The sequence below is a fragment of the Suncus etruscus genome, chromosome 5, assembly GCF_024139225.1.
Source record: "Suncus etruscus isolate mSunEtr1 chromosome 5, mSunEtr1.pri.cur, whole genome shotgun sequence".
In the NCBI taxonomy this organism is placed as follows: Eukaryota; Metazoa; Chordata; class Mammalia; order Eulipotyphla; family Soricidae; genus Suncus; species Suncus etruscus.
In genome coordinates, this window is record NC_064852.1 from 84,645,581 (window position 1) to 84,651,798 (window position 6,218).

Here is a 6,218-nt window from a genome sequence, read left to right on the forward strand (position 1 = left end):
TGCCAGGTGTGGCCCAAAAATAAAAAAAAAATAAATGAAATCTAGCCTGTGGCAGCATTGTGTTACTTTAGTGCAAGTGTTCTCTCTTGTTCGCTTGTTTGTCCAATTTTTTGTTTTTCAAAAATATGAGTGCTTATTAAGCAAAGCAGATAGGTTTGGTTCAGCACCAATTCCCTCTCCTCCTTATCCTTACATAGAGCTCTATCCCACATCTGTTTACATTCAGACAGTAGAGTTTGTGACAATCGCTATTCCACACAAAGTATCATATTTGTTTTCCCAATAAACTCCATTGAGTCTGCACAGAACTGAAACAGTAAAAGTACAGAAAAGAGATTCTGAGGGGTGGGTTTATTTTTGTGAAAGAAGGAAAAACACTGGCCATAGGGGCAGAAGGTCACAAAAAAAAATTGAGGTTGAAAAGAATCAAAGTATCAGATAGGAAATTGCACTAACATTTTGCTGAGATAGGTGCTATAAAATAACAATATGTTATTTCACCAAAGAGAAATTCTTTTAAGAACTTGGAAACATCTGAAAGTAAAACAAAGATATAGTGATGGTAAAGATGACTTGTAGCTCAGCACAAGTACCAAGAGATGACAGTAGCATCCCAAGCAATAGTATCCTAAGTAGGCAACTACCACATGGAATGGGGATGGGGTAGGGGCGAGGAACAATGGTCCTAGACTTTTTCAATAACTCATTTTAATCTTATAATGGGTTGATTTCTATGACTTGTGACAAAGAGCTTTGATTTGATCTAGAATCTAGAATCTTTTAAACTTTTAAAAGTTTAAAAGGGACTGAAGCAATAGTATAGCCAATAGGGCATTTGCCATGCATGTGTTTGACCCAGGTTTGATTCCAGGCATCTCTATGATCTCCCAAGCCTGCCAGGAGTAATTCTAAGTGAAGAGCCAGGAGTAAGTGCTGAACACCTTCCACTGTGGTCTAAAAACAAAACAAAAAATATTTTTTGCAACATTTCTGCCTTGAGAGCATTAAATCCTTGAATCATCCATTTGAGTTTGTTTTGAGAATGATAGTCTTTCTTTTTACCTTTTTCCAATTCATTTATTTATTTGATTTTTTTGGGCCACACCCTGTGATGCTCATGGGTTACTCCTGGCTCTGAGCTCAGAAATCACTCCTGGTTCTGGGGGATCATATGGAATGCCGGGAATCGAACCAAGGTCAGTCCTTGGATTGGCCACATGCAAGGCAAAATGCCTTGCATTTTTGCTGTGCTATTGCTCCAGCCCCTCCAATTAATTTTTATTGTTAAATAAGAATTTTTTAAATTTTCCATTATTATTGTTGTAATAGTAGTAGTAGTAGTAGTAGTAGTAGTAGTAGTAGTAGTAGTAGTAGTAGTAGTAGTATTTTGTTTATTTGGAGTCCATTTCTCATGGTACTCAGGAGCTGTTCTTAGTTCTGTGTTCTATAGGGGATTGATACCTGGAGTGTTATGTGGTATAGGGGTTGGACAAGTGTCAGCAAGAAGTAAAACAAATGCCTTAACCACAGTACTTTCCCTCTTACCCTAAATGGACAGTTTTTCTTTATCTTTCATTTATTTATTTTGGTTTGGGGGTCACACCAAGCTGTGTTGCTCGAATCATTTCTGGCAGTGCTTGGGATACTATATGGGATCAAAACTGGGTTGGCCACATGCATAGAAAATGTCGTCCCCACTCTGAATCACTTTGACCCTCGTGGACAATTTTTTTTATTTATGATTGATGTTGTCAACCTTTGTTACCAAGAATTCCCACTGAACATAAACTTTATTCAGTATGTTGCTTCTCTACAGAGAAACCAAATTACCAAGAAATCTGGTTCTTGTGACTGGAATTTGAAAATGAAGGGAATTAATTGTTTGATTTGTTTATTCCCTAGCATCTGCCTAAGAAAACTTGACTGAAAATGGATAAATCATTGTCAAGAAATCTGACAAGCCTCATTCCCTCCATGTATATGAGAAGTATCAAGGCAATCGAGTTGACCCTGTTTGTTCTCTGTGAACAACAAATGTTGGTCTTCAAATATTGGTCTTCAAATGTCTTGTTCTTTCTTTCAATATGTTAGTTATTGCCATCTCAGCCCACATTTGATGATGTGAAAACAACTTGTTTTAATGATAACTTTATTATCTAATGAGATTGAGTCAAGTGTAAATAAAGCAACATTTTGGGAAATAACTGTTTTGTGTTTCTAAAACATTTATTCAAATAAATGTGACTGACATAATCTTGAGGTTTATTTAAGATCTTTTATTTTCATTTCTGGAGCACAATCAGTTTTGCTCACAGATTACTCCTAACTCTATGTTTAGGGGGTCACTCAGCATTGCTTGGGCAGATCAGACAGTGACAAAAACAAACCTGTGCCTCTAGGATATAAAGCATGCACTCAGCCATTGAGCTATTACTCCTGCCTCCCAATAAGATAATAAATTTTCAATATTTAAATTAACAATTCAGTTTCCCATAGGACCAACTTAAAAATCCAATGATTAACTCTGGAAACTTCTCCTCTTAGCAAAATAAGAAATCCTGGGGACTCATGCAATTCAAGTAATTATCTCTCAGTTTAGCAAAATTACCACCAGGATGAAAGAAAAGAAAAATATTTATTAAAATGGAAGGAAAGGAAACCCTTAATTCTCTCTAACAAATTTCATGCTAGCCTCCAAATTAATTTATAATTTTTGTTAACACTGCAACATAAATTTTTTGTCATGTACCTAATCTAATTCATCTTGTACACATGTTTGAGCCTTCTTTAATAATGTACTTCAAACTGTATCATATTTAAATGTCCAATATTGTGTCTTCTCTTATCCTTTAAGTCTAGACCATTTCCAATATGTACAGGATGTAAAAAAGAGTTCATTCAACAAAAAATAAAATATTAACTTTTAAAATTTCCCACAATTTACTAGTGAAGTATCCACTTTCCCCATATACTCCTTTAGAGACATCAATGGCTTTCTTCCAAATGCTCTAAGTCCATCTGAATTTATGCTGAGATTTACTTCCTCCTAGAAATTATAGACAATAAAAATCAGCTTCACTTATATCCAACTTTGCTTGAAAAGATACATGGTTAAGCTTTGTCAAGTCACAAAATTTCCCAGTGAATTCTTTTCCTGAATGAATTAGTTCATTTTGCATGATAAAAAATTTCCTTTGAGGAAAAAAAATCATGATTTTCTTTAAACACTAGTTTAAAAAGTTGTATATAATACAATTTTTTGGCATTCAATATCTGTTTGAATAACCCACCATCATTGTGAACTTCAATGTTAGCTCAATTTCTCACCTGCCCCACCAGCCTATTCCCTTCATAGGCACAAAATAATTTTATATTGCTTGTAACAATAAAATAATAAGAAAAATTATCAAAAAAAAAAACCTCAGTAAAAGGATCCAGAGCAATAGAGCAGTAATAGGGCATTTGCCTTGCAAGTAGCTAACCCAGGATGGACCTCGTCAGTTCAATCCCCAGCATCCCATATGGTCCCCCAAGCCAGAAGCTATTTCTAAGTGCATATACAGAAGAATCCCCGAGAGTGTTTCTTGGGTGTTACCCAAGAAAGATTTTTAAAAACAGTTTTCTCTCACAATGTGGATATCAAAGTCACTGAGGATTTTCTGAGTTATTTGCTGCTAGATGAACCTTCTGTGCTATTGTTTTTACTTATTGAGCTTAGATGGCTTCTATACTAATTTGCTGTGTTCCTACTGACTGGCCTGTGTGTACTGTGAAATTTGGAGATGTTATGTGGTCATATTATGCTGCCACAAGCTATAGCAGCTAGGATATGTGTGCCTGGGAGTTTGGTTGGCTTGACGTCTCTTTAAACATTAATCCTAAAACAGTGAATTTGGACCATAAAATCTTCTCATAATTAGGAAAAGCTTCTTCAAATTAAACCCTGGTAGTCCACTGGCAGAAAACTCTCTAAGTATATACCTACATATACCTTTTTAGATAAATAGACAGCCCATAGTTTTTAAGAATACAATAAACTATATAGCTAACTCATAATATTTTATATTATTTTATTATATTATATTTATTATATATTTTGTTCAAGTAACAACCCTTTTGATTTCAGCATAAATATTTTAATCAACTGCTTGCCTATTCCAGTAATAAAGTATATAAATATCACATCTCTAAACCAATTGTTTCCCTGAACATAATGATTATCAAATATAGATCAATGATTCAATATCATTCTATGAGAAGCAAACTATACTATTCTTGAAGGATAGAAATTCTCTCTCATGTGAAATGTATAACAAAGCACTTGGCAATAAATGGAGCCAACAAAGAGGAAGAATTAATAACAAATCCTAATCAAATCAAATGCAAAATGCTCAACTAATAAAATAGTCAATTTCATTTTTTGATTGAGTTATTCTAATTTGAGATTTCTATTGCATTCTATCACAAGATTTTTATCTGGTTCAGATGTACCAATTAATACATGAGAAGTTTAAATTGGTGGTGTAGAAGGGTGGAGAAGCACATCTTCTCTTTTTACTTAAAGGGAACTTTTACAACCATTCTACCAACAGGAAGTATATTTTAATTGGAAATAAGCTAACATAGTTCTAAGGATAATCATCTAAAGCTAGCTGCTTGGTAATTTTGATGTGAGATAAATTAGTTGTCCTGTTACAAAAGTACATTTCCCTGATTAGTATTTGATTAAACACCAACAAAAGCAAGCTCTATAACTGAAATATCAACAGCTTTCTGAATTCCATTTTTCTTAGAAAGATAATGAGTACAACACATTGTTTAGCACATGTTTTTAATTGGATGAATATCAGATATATAACGGTTCTCTCATGGATGCTTTCTGGGCTAAGAATTTAGTTACATCTTAGAATTACCACATAAAAAAATTGCCTTGTGTTTGCCATAAACACTTTCCTACACACAGAAAATCGCCAATATATAAAGATATATACTAAACTTTTCTTTAAAAATGTTTTTAAGGAGCATATAACCTAGATGAAAGATTCTGATTTTGACAAGTTTTTTTTAATTTTCAAAATAAACTTGTAATAGAAAAATTAGAGTAAATTTTTGTTACACTATTAAGATCAAGGAACTTCTGAGTCCATGTAGTTTTGAGGAAAAGGAACTAAAAATATGATCCTAACTCTCTAAAAATTCATGCTGATTCTAATTACAAAATGGGCTGGTGAAATATTTCAGGAAAACTTAGTAAATAATAAAATACAATTGAGTATTATATAGAATCATTAAGTGATGAGAACATGATTTGTCAAGAAAATTATAATTAGCATGTGTTGTCATATCAGAGAGAAAAAGTTAATAAGAAAAGGCTCTTCGAACATTTATTTTTTGTAATGAAAGTGAAGGGGAGGGGAACACCAGGTAATCTAGTTAATTTAGTTGGTCCTTGTAAATCTTGCCCTCCAATGAAGTAAGCAGTCAAAATAAATAATGGCATGTCTGGAATACAAAATAATAAAATATAAAAGGAAGTCCCAGGCCAGGTAGCTTTCTCTTTGCCATTTCACCTATGCCAGAGAAGACTGCAGGACAGTAGGGGTTTCACCCTGTGTACATAACCACAACAAGAGAAACTGAGGAGACAGGGAGCTCATAGGCCTCAGGCCTCAAGAAGTAGACTGTGCCATCTCAGTGACAGATGACAAAGCATCAGCAACAAAGCAGGACAGCTGGACCAGTGTGGACTTCAGTGAATACAGTGGAGAATTTCAAACTAGCATCTTTTTTTTTTTTTTTTTTACCACTCAGACTGCATCCTCTCCCTCTATCCCTTCCAAAAGAAGGGAAGAACGATCATCAATGGCAAAAGGCAGCCGCAGAAGCAACACCTAGAGCCGGCTTCACGCTCAGGAGAGGACGCTCTGACTCCTCCTCGTGGGTTCGGGTGCTCTTCACGATCAGAGAAACTTCTCTAGTAACACACTATAGAAATGATCCCTGAAAGTATAGTCTTCAAACTAGCATCTTAAGGCTGTCACTTCATGAACTGTAGCTTAATAAACATCTGGAATTCAGGGCCAGAGAAATACCATAGTGGGTTAAACATTTACCTTTCACAAGGCCAATCCAGATTCAATCCTTGACACCATATGTTGTCCCAGAGCCTACCAAGTGTGATCCCAGAATGAAGAGCCAGGAGTATGCCTTGAACATCA

General features: G+C 34.8%; 1 non-coding gene across 1 annotated transcript; it reads right to left on the bottom strand.

Moving 5' to 3' along the window:
* Positions 1-5,802: 5,802 nt before the first annotated feature.
* On the bottom strand, positions 5,803-6,016 carry LOC126010370 (small nucleolar RNA U3). The gene has a single exon (XR_007496417.1). It is a non-coding gene; the product is annotated as a small nucleolar RNA U3 (small nucleolar RNA).
* Positions 6,017-6,218: the final 202 nt, after the last annotated feature.